We start from the raw sequence: 13,562 nt of genomic DNA on the forward strand, positions 1-13,562 counted from the left end.
AGATATCTAGGATGGTCGACCATACCTATGAGGACCTCCTCAGATTTTTTTCTTCCATTCAATTCTCAACATATCCAAGAGGCCTTGAATCTCAGCCACAGTCCTTCCAGACAAAAAGAACTAAACATTATTTTTCTTTAAAACTGTCCATTACATTCTCTAGACTCTTTACTGGCAAGCTCTGCAAAGAGTTCTCTGCCAAGATCAAAGGCATACCTTCCATGGAACTTGTAAATCTTACAATCTTGAGAAGTAACTGAAGAGGAAAAGAGAGGAAGACTCTCATATCTGGCTTAAAAGTACATAGATACTTCTAAAATGCACCTACAATTATCCAGTGTTCTTAAAATGGAAACAGTAACCAAAGTGAACAGCATTATTTGCTGTTCTCACTTTCTCATTAATATTTAAAGGTTTAGAGAGCATGACCTATGAAGGAAGAACTGGGCTTGTTTAGTTTGGAAAAGAGAAGATTGAGAGGGGACATGATAGTGGTTTTCAGGTATCTAAAAGGGTGTCACAAGCAGGAGGGAGAAAAATTGTTCTTCCTGGCCTCTTAGGATAGAACAAGAAGCAACGGGCTTAAACTGCAGCAAGGAAGGTTTAGATTGGACATTAGGAAAAAGTTAGACTGGACTCAACGGCCTCTCTAGGTCCCTTCCAGTCCTAGTATTCTATACCTATACATCATAAGTAGACAAGATATGTCTCCCGGGCTGCCAAGCCACCAGATCTGGCCTATGAACCCCCTTGCTGGGATCCTCAGGCATGCAGCAGCTGCTGTTTTAAGCACAGGGCTGCTCCATGTGCCTCTGCTCTGGAGGAAGGGAGAGGTTTTGTGTGATCTCCCTCTCCCAGCCCAATCCTCAGCTCCTATTGGCTGGAAACAACAAGCCATTAGGAGCTGAGAGATTGGCCTGGGGGATGGGGCTGAGAGCCACACTGAGGGAGAGCCTGCAGTTTTAAGTGATCTAGGGCTACAGCAGGCAGGAAGCCCCATCTGCCTTTGAGGTGCTGCAGGACTGCTGGCTGCTGGCCAAGAGATGCTTAAATAAGAGCCTCCCAGCCAGAGCCTGTCTCCAGCACCCCTGCCTCTCCCACATCCCAACTCCCTTCCCAGGTCACCATCAAAACCTTCTGGACCCTCCTGCCCCAGGTCACAACTCCCTCCCAGACTCTTCTACACCCCTCCCCCAGGCCAGAATCCTCTCCTGCGCCCATATCCCCTCCCTGACTCTATACCCCAATCTCCTGACCCAGGTCACAATCCCCTCCTTCAGCCAAACTCCCTCTCATACTTCACACTATCTCCTGCATTCCATCCCTTACCCCATGCACCCTTCTGTACCTGATCTCCATCCTAGACCCCCTTCACAGAGAAGTGTGGACCTTGACCACTTTCCAAACTCTTGGAATTGCTCCCCACCAAAAATTATTGCCCACTCCTGCTATATATGTTGCATCATTTACCTATCAACATGTTAAACATGCAACAATACAGTATAAAAAAAAATCATTTTCTTCCAGGTGCTATAAGTATGATGGCGACCTATTACAACATCTGCTAAAGGTTAAGAGAGCATTTGAAACAATATAGCATCTCAGATATCACTGTGTGCTAACTAGAGCAAGAGCAATTATCCAAAAATAACCAAGCCCCCAAAAATCCCTCCCCCAGATTAAATAACTTACCTTTTTTACAAAATTCAAATTTCCTATATAAGAAAATGAAAGTTAATAACTGTGAATACTGGAAAGTAATATGTTTATTTTCCAGCAACAATGACCAGGTAGGAATATGATGTTACAAACTAAAGAGCACACTCTAATACAATATGTACTAAACTTCTAACAACATTTTCATTGTTGTTAAATAATGACTAAATTGTTTCATGCCATTTTCTAGTTATTACCCACCACCACCAAAAGTAAGACCCTCCACTGAAGGGACAGCCAACCAGTCCCCCCACATTTATGGTATGAATAACTGTTTGGATTTATAAGAACAATTTGCACCTCTATAAGTGCAAATAATGGGCACTTATAGAGGGTGCGAATTGTTCTTATTAGCCTCTTGTAACTTGAACAATCTAATTCACTATTTTTTTCTATTTTTTTCTTCCCCCCTCCAACCTTCCCTTATTTATTCTTGGATCTGGACTTATAGAATCATAGAATCATAGAATAATAGGACTGGAAGGGACCTCGAGAGGTCATCGAGTCCAGCCCCCCGCCCTCAAGGCAGGACCAAGCTCCGTCTACACCATCCCTGACAGATGTCTATCTAACCTGTTCTTAAATATCTCCAGAGAGGGAGATTCCACCACCTCCCTTGGCAATTTATTCCAATATTTGACCACCCTGACAGTTAGGAATTTTTTCCTAATGTCCAATCTAAACCTCCCCTGCTGCACTTTAAGCCCATTACTCCTTGTCCTGTCCTCAGTAACCAAGAGGAACAAATTTTCTCCTTCCTCCTTGTGACACCCTTTTAGATATTTGAAAACCGCTATCATGTCCCCCCTTAATCTTCTTTTTTCCAAACTAAACAAGCCCAGTTCATGAAGCCTGGCTTCATAGGTCATGTTCTCTAAACCTTTAATCATTCTTGTCTCTCTTCTCTGTACCCTTTCCAATTTCTCCACATCTTTCTTGAAATGTGGCACCCAGAACTGGACACAGTACTCCAGCTGAGGCCTAACAAGTGCAGAGTAGAGCGGCAGAATGACTTCACGAGTTTTGCTTACAACACACCTGTTGATACAACCTAGAATCATATTTGCTTTTTTTGCAACAGCATCACACTGTTGACTCATATTCAACTTGTGGTCCACTATGACCCCTAGATCCCTTTCCGCCATGCTCCTTCCTAGACAGTCGCTTCCCATCTTGTATGTATGGAACTGATTGTTCCTTCCTAAGTGGAGCACTTTGCATTTCTCTTTATTAAACTTCATCCTGTTTACCTCTGACCATTTCTCTAACTTGCTAAGGTCATTTTGAATTATGTCCCTATCCTCCAAAGAAGTTGCAACCCCACCCAGTTTGGTATCATCTGCAAACTTAATAAGCGTACTCTCTATTCCAATATCTACATCATTGATGAAGATATTGAACAGTACGGGTCCCAAAACAGACCCTTGTGGAACTCCACTTGTTATCCCTTTCCAGCAGGATTTAGCACCGTTAACAACAACTCTCTGACTACGGTTATCCAGCCAATTATGCACCCACCTTATCGTGGCCCTATCTAAGTTATATTTACCTAGTTTATCAATAAGAATATCATGCGAGACCGTATCAAATGCCTTACTAAAGTCTAGGTATATGACATCCACCGCTTCTCCCTTATCCACATGGCTTGTTATCCTATCGTCATCTGAAGAAGTTAGCTGTACCCATGAAAGCTCATGATACCATTTACATGTTTTGTTAGTCTTTAAGGTGCTGCTAGACTATCTGTTGTTTTTTAAAGTTTTTTAAAAAACTAACAAACTTAAAAAACAACAAATAGTCTGGTAGCACTTTATAGACTAACAAAAGATGTAAATCAGTGGTCCCAATGCGGTGCCCGCGGGCGCCATGGCATCCACGGAGCCATTTATGTGCACCCACGGAGCATTTATGTGCACCCACGGAGCAATCTGGGCTGGCCCCGCCCCCGGGTGTGCGGCAGGTGCCAGCCCCGGGCGCATGGGTGGCTCCTGCCCTGGGGTGATGGCACATGCCTGTGCTGGCCCTGGCCCTGAGTGCGCGGCACATGCCGGTGCCGGCTCTGGGCACATGGTGCATGCTTGGCTCCGCACCCCAGGCACGTGGGCTGTGAGCGGCCCCACCCCCGGACGCACGGCACGTGAGCGGCCCCACCCCCAGGCGCCCAGCAGCCCCAAAACGTTGGGGACCACTGATGTAGATGGTATCATGAGCTTTCATGGGCACAGCCCTGAAGCTTAAGAACTAACAGTTAGAGCCCAACTGCCAAACACCAACTGCCATGGAACTTGTTGATTTCAGTGTTCTATCTCCATCTTCTGTGGTAAAGTGGCATACAAACCAAAAATTTAAAAGCAACTTAATATGCCTGCACAGAATACCGAGTGCTGGAGGGAAAAGGGGTGAGGGGGCCGCTCAAAAGGGAAAAGGGGGTATTTTCAACTTCTCTTTATGTCCTTGCAACATCCCTTTTGGCTTTCCAAGACTTAATAAACAAAAAGAAAACAAATATTACCAGAGATAAAGGTAGTCCAGGAAACACAGTAAAATTAGTTAAAACATATGTAACACAAAATAGTATGTTACCTTCCTTTTTCAATATCGGTCATGTAAAAGTAAAGGCATTTTGATGTCTTTTTCTTATAAAAGCTAAAATTGAAAGCTCTTTAACTTACTGTGCTTCAGAGTCAGGAACCAATAGCACACAATGCACATATTCATATGGCTTTGTACTTAATTAGGTTTTGCAAGCAAAGAGTCTAGAAGCTAGATAAAAGTAATGCAATCTTTTATCCACAGAGGGTAATATTTTCTAAAGTGCCTAAGTAATGGAAGAGCCAAATTTCCATTTTCAAAAGTGAAGTAGGAAGAAAATTCTTGCAAAAGCATTCTGTCTCACAGCAATATGGGAATAATTACTGAAAGATATTAATCGTAAGACAACAATAAAACCTAACCCCAATGCTCTTACCCCAATGAGCAGTAGTAATAGTTCATTGTTGGCAGTATTGTTATACAGCTCTGTGATTGACATGGATGCAGATTGCTTGAGCTCTGAAACTCAAATATAAATAACAAGGCCATCATCCTATTATTATAGATGGATACTTCAGCAAAAGTAGGTCTGGTACTTCATGATTCATCTCCATTTCTGCATAGAAATACTAACACTTCATACATACATGGCTGATTTAAGTGTATAAAATTGGAAAATCCTATTGCCAGAGACTAGGGTTTTTTGGGGGTTTGGTTTTCTGTTTTTGTTTGTATGCTTTTTTTGGTTTGTTTTTGCTGAAACTCATTCAACATATTCAAGATTGAGTTATTTCTCAATAGCACAAGGCTTGACAAATTCTGTCCTGATTGTGGTATTGGTACTATTGCTATGTCTGATCAGGCTCCAGTATGTGTGCCTTTTTGGCTCCCAGGTGTTACCTAGGGGCAAGGGCAACTAAGAAAATAGAAATTAAAAAGTGACCCCTTATATCAGGGGGGGGACCTGTTTCAGAGGATGCAGGCCCCTTTTGCTGCATATATGATCGGTTGGAGTAACCCCTTAGTGCGCCTTCCCAGTGTGATGTATAAACAAAGAAGGACAGTCTAAAATAAGATAACAAATGTATTGAGGAATTAAATAACAATAACTGGGAAAATGGGTATTTCATATAAGAACTAAAACAATAACACAAATTATAGTAAGCATCTTTACTCAACTGTGATTAAATAACAGTATGTAGCAGTGTAGGGATTTCATCAAGGAGGCATGAAGCCTGGACCCAAATTGTTCCCGTTGGTCAGGAGGGAGAGAAGAGAAGACAGGAGAGAACCCCAAGAAAGTAAACCCTGTTCCATTAAGAGGTGCTGGTGTTATCAAGCTGGATGGTGCTGTGCTGGCAAGGCCTAGGACCTGCTACCCTCGAGCTAATTGAAAGCTCACAGGGAGGAGCTCCAGGGAGATTCCTGCAAAGAACTTTTGTGATGGTGGTGGATCACTGATCATTGATGGTAACTCTTCTCCCTTCCTCGCCACAGCTGTGGTGGTCTGATGCTGACAGGAACACAGATGGAAAAAGCCCCCCCTCCGCAGATGCGCAGGGCCTTAAAATGTTTCTGTGGCGTGCCACCCCGAGGTGATGGGGTATTCTGAAAACCAGTTCTGGCTGGTAATTGCCAGCACAGTTCCAAGTCTCCAGCTGCTGCCAAGCATTCTGATCACAATGGAGTCCTTGGGTCAAAAGTTCACTGCCTCCATTTTGCATAGTTCTAACTGAACTGTTTTAGTCCCAATATATCCCCTCCTTGATGGTAATGAGGACTCGAGTCGGAGAATACCATCATATCAAATATAAGAATCGAACTCCACAAGTTTAAAAGATAGAGAACCTTGTTGAGCTTTCTTAACCATACATATATAAACACTTAAACCAATTACATACACGATCATGATTATTTGGAATATTAATAAGATAATCACAGGATTGAACAATATTGATGCAACAGATTCCCCTAATCTGGTTTTAAAAATATTCTTCCACCCATGCAAAGGAGTGGCATAATTCTCAATCTTTTTAGAAATTCTTTTGATTGAATTGATCGCATGCTGAACCATAATTAAGATCCTTTGTCCCTTTGTCTTTAGATCGCTGATGTAACGGACCAGATCATCGCGATGTTCTTCCTAACCTCTCAGGATAGGACAAGAAGTAACTGAATTAAAATCAGCAGTGAAGGTTCAGATTGGACATTAGGAAAAATGTCCTAGCTGTCAGTATGGTTAAACACTAGAATAAATTGCCTAGGGAAGCTGTGGAATCTCCATGATTTTTAAGAGCAGGTTAGATGAACACCCTTTAGGAATGGTCTGGATAATACTTAGTCCTGCCATGAGTTCAGTGGACTAGACTAGATGACCTCTCGATAGTCCTTTCCAGTCCGATGATTATGTCTACACTACCACATGTGGCAGCAAAACTATGTTGTTCTGGGGAGGGAACATTCCACCCCACTGAGCAACATAAATTATACCAGCATAAGTGCAAGTGTACATAGTGCTATGTCAGTGGGAGAGCTTCTCACAATAACATGTCTTATGTTGCTCGTGAGGGTGGGCTTTTTTATGCTGATGGGAGAGCTCTGCCCTGTCAGCATAGAGCATTTTCACTACATGTCCTGCAGTGCTGAACATGTTGACACCTGGGACCATCTTTTTCATATAATAGCATAATTTGGACTTGGTATCCAATTTATGGCTGGAGTTAAGTTTTTATATTCTAACCTGATTTCTATGGTATTTACAATTGTTTTTATTTCTGATGCATTTCCAGTACAAATGGGGTTGGAGGTAGAGCCATCCCTTTTCTCCTCTTCTGTTTAAATTAGCTCTAGAACCTTGGTCATTCCCAGTCAAGCAAATCAACACATTCCATGGTCTCAGGCTGGGTCAAACAGAGCACACAGTTATGCTCTATATCAATGGCAGCCAAGATTACCCTCTGAGCTGCATATAATAATCTTCAGAAGTTCAAGAGCCAGGATACATCTGACAAACTCATGGCTTCGGCCCTGCAGGAGGCATTCTATTGGGGCACAGGATTTGAATCCTGCTTAAGCCCTGAGCTCCAGCATGTACGCTTTGCAGTGCTGAAACCCTAAAACACCCACCTCTCACCGCTGGGAAGAAACCTCTACCCCACCACCAGACAGAGGGCTCCCCTCAGGTCCCCGCCCCACAAGTCTGGTAGGTGGAGAAGGGAGGAGCATGGGGACTCCAAGAGTCACACTTTTAACTGAAAGCCACTGTTTGGCCACCCCTATTTTATGCAGCCTATTCTCCTATATTTGTAACTAAACCCAATGGTACCATTGCTAACGTCTAAACAATATTAATAAAGTTTGGAGAGTTCTCCAGATTTAAAACAAACTGGGGTAAATCAGAAATCCTAGACATTAACAAATATACCCACAGAGGTCTTTTCAAATTAGGATTTTCAATGGCAATCCACCTACATGAAATATTTAGGAATACTGATTCCCAATAATATTCAAGGCATCCCTAAAATAAATACAGAAGAGAGCATTTGCTCACCAGGGGCAGTAACTAGATTTCTTCATGAAGTATGTCCTATGGGTGCTCCATGTCAGGGCTGCTCAACCCCCATGAGCCTACAAAAGGAGGTTTCTGGTAGTAGTCCACATTCAGCCCACGAATACCCCAAACACAACCTCATGCCTCACCCTGAAGCCATATCAGGCTGCTTGGGTGAACTGTGCTCAGTTTATTTTCAACTTCCTTGGCCTGAGATAGAGCATAAGTATGCCTTACTACGATTACTACTACTTTTTATTTGATTTAGTTGTTTCAAGAGGGTTTCTTTTCAATCTAATCCCTTCCCTATTTAAGGAGGGACCTTCCCCTTTCAAGATTACCATTGATCTGGGATGTACCAGTTTTTCCAGGCTTCATGTGGTATGTCTCTTGCTGAGAAACTATCCTGATCATGATGGCATTGTAGCCAATGCTTGGGGGATTCTCATAGCCAACAAAAGTGCTTTCTCTGCTTTTAAAGCCAGGGCAAGGAAGAATCAACAGAAAAAAAATCTGAGACTCTTAATGCTAGAATGTTTTCTCCATCTGGGATTCCCACCAACACCCCAGACGTCAGCCGTTCAGAGAACAGAACGCTCCATCAACTTCAGCACAGTTGCCTGGGTCTATCTGAGATAAAACGACAGAGGTTCATAGAAGCAGGACACATTCTTTCTGAGACTCTAGCGCAAAGAAAACTTAGCCATTCAAAGTAAGATTACAATGGTGTTTGGGGGAGCAACTAGGAAGTCTAGACTTCCTTTGAACTAATTACAGTTCCCCCTGTCTATGAGTGGATTTCATTTTCCCAAATTGAAAAATTATCATATCTCCCTTAAGACAAGCATCTTTGGGGCTGTTAGCCAAGACTGCAAAGACCGCAAAATGAGTTCAGATTGAATGAAAATTGGCATATCTTCTTCCCTTTTTGGGAATTGTAGGATCAAATTATTATAGATTTGATAACTACAGAACTCTGACAATAACTACTGGGAGACAAACGTGGTCAACCTCGGGCAGATTTTGAGGGACTGGATGGAGAAATTATAACTGTGTGGCAATTTATTGACAATGATAAACTTAAACCATTTGTAGATCTTCAGCAACAATTTGGCTTCCCTGTCTCTGGAGCCTGGAAATATCTCCTATTAAATATTTATAGAAGTATTTGACATCGGAGCACTGCGAGCTATAGAACTTTTGTCATTTTGGAGGAAACTTCCTGGATTTACTTAGCAAATAGTATCCTTTTATGATTTTCTGGCCCAAAAATCTCTGTCAAAAAAATTGATAATTTGAGAGTTGTTCAGATCAAAGATTTGGAGACACAACTATTTCTGATGCAGAATCCAGAATCCTAACACACAAGAACCAAACAGAGAGAAACAAAGCAGGCTGTTCTGAAAGGCAGAGGCAGCCTAACTGACCCACCTTGTTCTAGGCTGTTTTTTTTGCAGACTAACTACTGAAAGCCCAGCCCGTGTGTTTCCTTGCAGAATCCCTTGGGGTATGTCTAGACTGCAGGGGTTTTCCAGGATACCAGAGGTACAAGAGGGTATCCCGGAAAAACTCCACCATGTCCAGGGAATGCATCGCTCATCCACTTTTTTTTTTTGTGGAACAGCAAACATGTTCTTTCGGGGAGCCCTGTATACCTCGTTCTACAAGGAATAAGGGCTCCTCCGAAAGAGGAGGCTTTTCCGCCATTTGGTCTCATCTAGACAGAGCCAAATGACAGAAAAACAATAGGAAAAAGCTATGCAAATTGCAAAGCGCAATTTGCATAGCTTTTTCCGAAAAAAGGCTATAGTGTAGACCTAGCCGTAGCCTTCAAACTTAAAATGACAGCTTGCCATTTTAACATAGTTTTGAATACACCACAGTAAGATTTCCCTATATATTCTGGTAGTATTGACTGATCACTCTGATAAGAAACAAATCCCTGAAGATTTGGTGTTCTAAAATAGCCTTTCTGGGTATTGGCAATATGGTATTTCACCATTTCAGTTTCTTTGAAAGTTGGCTGAATTTCATTCTAGAACTGTAATCTTTAACATCAGGCTAGAAGGGTGCGATTGCAGAGTCAGACACAAAACCAATAAAACAGAGAACATCAAAAGTTCAAGGAAGTAGAATTTGGTGGTCAAGAGAGCTTTTTTCCAATGTAGGGGGACGAAATGTGGGCAGGTGTCCCCAGCTTACAAAAAATAACATGTGCTTAAGTGCTTTCCTGAATCAGGGCCAATATATCTAACATTCTTTGCAATTTTGTATTATGTATGTGACTTTGAAATCAGTGCAGCCTGTAATGTTGTGAAATTAAAATAAAACTTGCTCTGATGTATTGATGTCCAAACCCATATTTGTTATTTGTTGTTTCAGGATAATTCAGACGCTCTGGTATTGTTAATGAGAGTTGTTGAATGATGTATGAAATGACACCATTTCTGTGCAATGCACAGAGGGAAAACAATAATTGCTTTGCTATTTGCCAAATGTTACACAAAAGCTCATCAGCACAAATGCTTCCATAAAAGTCTACCAGTCTCAAAGGCTCAAGATTTCTTTAAAAATAATTTAAAATGCCTCCTCACTATTAATGTTGTTGTTTTGTTGAAGACTTTATTAACATGTTAGAGGGGGGAGAGAAAACACCCTTCAAAATGGAAAAAAAAATCTTTACATTTAAATGAATATTGTTATATTATTCTCCCTTGAGGACTATCAGCTAGTGCAAAAGTTAATATATAGGTAGGGGACAGGCAGGCATCTGGCTGTCCTAAAATTGGAGGTAGGGTTCAAAAAGGACTCTGGAATCTCTGCTGATCATGCCTTGGTCAGAGCTGGGAATACAATCCAGTGTTTTCTGGTCCAGGAGTACAGGCCCGCTCCCGGGGTGCACAGTGCATGCACGGGCCTGCCCCGGTGCGCACGGCGCATGTGCTGCCTGGCCGCTGGCATGCAGCCCGGGGCCCGCGGTTATGGGGAGAAGGGCGCTGCTGGCTGGCGCTGTGGGAGCCAGGTGCGCGGTGCCTGATGGCAGCTATAAGGGATGCCGCACGTCCCTTACAGCTGCCATCAGGCACCCCCCATCAGTTGGCGCCCCAGGCAGCTGCTTGGCTCACCCACCTCTTAGTCCGGCCCTGATTATACCCCAAGAAAACATTTATATTACCTAAAAGTGCACTCTGCTTTTGTATTTGTACATGATCATGCCTAGATTTAGCAATTTGATCACCAAAGGACTAAGCTGTTAATCCAAAGTCATAAAGGGTGTATTTTCCCCTGATGTTATGGAAGGAACAGTAGTTCACAAACTTTCTTGTTTTTTTAACAGGGACATGAAAAAAAAATTAGGGAGATTTAATTTTCATTTGTTGAAAGAAGGAGTTTTTTTTGTCAGAGACAGTTTCTGAACACCCAGGCTGAGATCAAGACTGACTCAAAATAATAAAACAACAAATAATCTAGTAGCACCTTAAAGACTAACAAAGCATGTAGGTGGGTCATCTGAAGAAATGAGTTTTGCCCACAAAAGCTCATGATACCATCTACATGTTTTGTTAGTCTTTAAAGTGCTACTAGACTATTTGTTGTTTTTTAAGTTTTTCCTGTTTCAGACTAACTCAACTACCCCTCTGAAGCTTCAAAATAATAAGTGAACAACCACAGCTACGAATGAGGAGCTGTGATTTTAGCTTTTTGATATTTTTCCTGTGAATTATGACTTATCAGATGACTCCTATACTGAAACTATTACACTGAAGATGTTTTCCTTGAAATTTGTTTTCTCTGTTAAGGGATGTTACTATTGATGTGCAAGGAAACTACAATATGTTAGAAAATATTTTCCCTTTTTCCTGCACTGACTATGAGCCCAATTCTGTCTTCAGTTAATCAATGGCAGTACACCCATTTCGAGATCAGAAATGTGATTTCTGAGACCCATTAGGTTGATTATGGGGGAGGACAGTATGATTAATTAGTTTAACCATCATTTATTGACCAATTTTATCATTCGTGAGTTACATTTCTTAATTCTTGGGAGATTTCTTTGAGCATTTAAGGACATTTCTATAACATGTACATATGTTGTATTGTAAATAACTGGGAAAAGTCTTGCTTGAAGACTTGAAGTGAAAATATTGGTCCCATTGAATTCCATTGTCATTTCACTATTGACTTCAGTAAGGGCAGGATTTCACACTTGTTTCTTCTTACACAATTTTATTTTTCCCCAGCCCATGGAGAATCCAAACTGCAAAGGTAGCAGCTCTAAGGTGTACCAGCAACTTAGGTCTAGGGTGGCCAGTCATCCTCTTTTATAGAGGACAGCCCTGTTTTTTGCTACTCTATTCTCTGTTGATATGAAACAGGACACATTTATGTCCTCTATTTTTCTCTTGAGACAAGAGGGGAAAGTAAGCCGGTAAACCATGGTGCAGTGTTCCGAAAGGAAGACGACACTGTTTCAGCTGCTCACAGCTGGACTCTCGGGTCTCTCCTGCAGACTGACTTGCTAAGCAACAGCCAGCCAGCCAGGTGAAAAACACTGGCTGAGGGTATGCACCCCCTTCCTCGGACGGGGCTGCCCCAGCCTCTAGCTCCCCATGCCATTCGGGAGTAGGAGGGAACTGCAGCCATGTGTACCAGGTCTTCATCCTCTTCCCCTGACTATAAGGGAGTGATGGAAAAGTGTTCAAATTTGTACCTCCTCTTGCTCCTAGCTGTTCAGAGGAGGGCAGAGGAGGAATGCAGGCAGCTGTGAATTTTCCACTAGCTCCCTGAGGGTACGGCTACACTGTGTGTGGGTGGGGGGGAGGGGTTCTGAAGAAGGTATGCAAATTGTGCTTGCATTTGCATATCTTCAGGGTTTTTTTTCTGGAAGAGGATTTTCTGATATTTGGGCTGTCTACACAGGGCCAAATGCCAAACCCCCCTCCCTCCCCCCCACCGTCTTTTGGAAGGCCTCTTATTCCTTGTAAAATGGAAAAAATTGGAAGAAGATATGCAAATAAAAGCATAATTTGCATACTTCCAAAAAAACCCCCCACAGTGTAGCCATACCCTCAGAGTCAGAGGGAAAAGAGCAGTAGTGACTTGGTATGTGCAGCTGCAGTCCACAACCCCCACCCCTGACTCCTGAACCCCCCACATTCCTTTGCCCTGGGCTCCTCATCCCCCAACTCCTGCACTCCCCCCCCCCACACACATCCCAGCACCTTGCTCTGAGCTCCGGGACCCCCCAAGCCTGACTCCTGCACCCCATACAACTCCCCACCCTGAACTCCTTCTCACTCGCAAGCTCCTGCCCTGACTCACCACCCCACATTCCCACTCCCTTCCCTGAGCCCCCCATATACACACATACTAACCCTCTGTCTTGACCCCCCCCCCTCCACACACACACCCTCCACCCCACACTTAAATTTCTTACAGATACTGTCGCATTGCACACACACACACCCATCCCTGCCCTAAGCCCTCCTGGGAGGTGGGGAGAGGGCATGTAATACAGCAGTTTTATAATACAACCTATACAAAATTATTTTCACCCCTGCTTGAGACACCCAACCTTTCAACCCACAATTGAACTTTAGATTGTTGGTCTTCATTGGTTAATACATTTGTCATTTAATTAATCCTGTGTTTGTAAAGATCCTATTTGTCATGATTCCTAATGACGTCCTTACATTAGGCTGTTGCTTGCCTCCGTTAAACAACTGTCTTCAAAATCAGTTTGACAGCACCTTTAATTTAAAAT

Source organism: Pelodiscus sinensis, chromosome 2 (genome assembly GCF_052426305.1).
Source record: "Pelodiscus sinensis isolate ZL-2025 chromosome 2, ASM5242630v1, whole genome shotgun sequence".
Classification (NCBI taxonomy): domain Eukaryota; kingdom Metazoa; phylum Chordata; order Testudines; family Trionychidae; genus Pelodiscus; species Pelodiscus sinensis.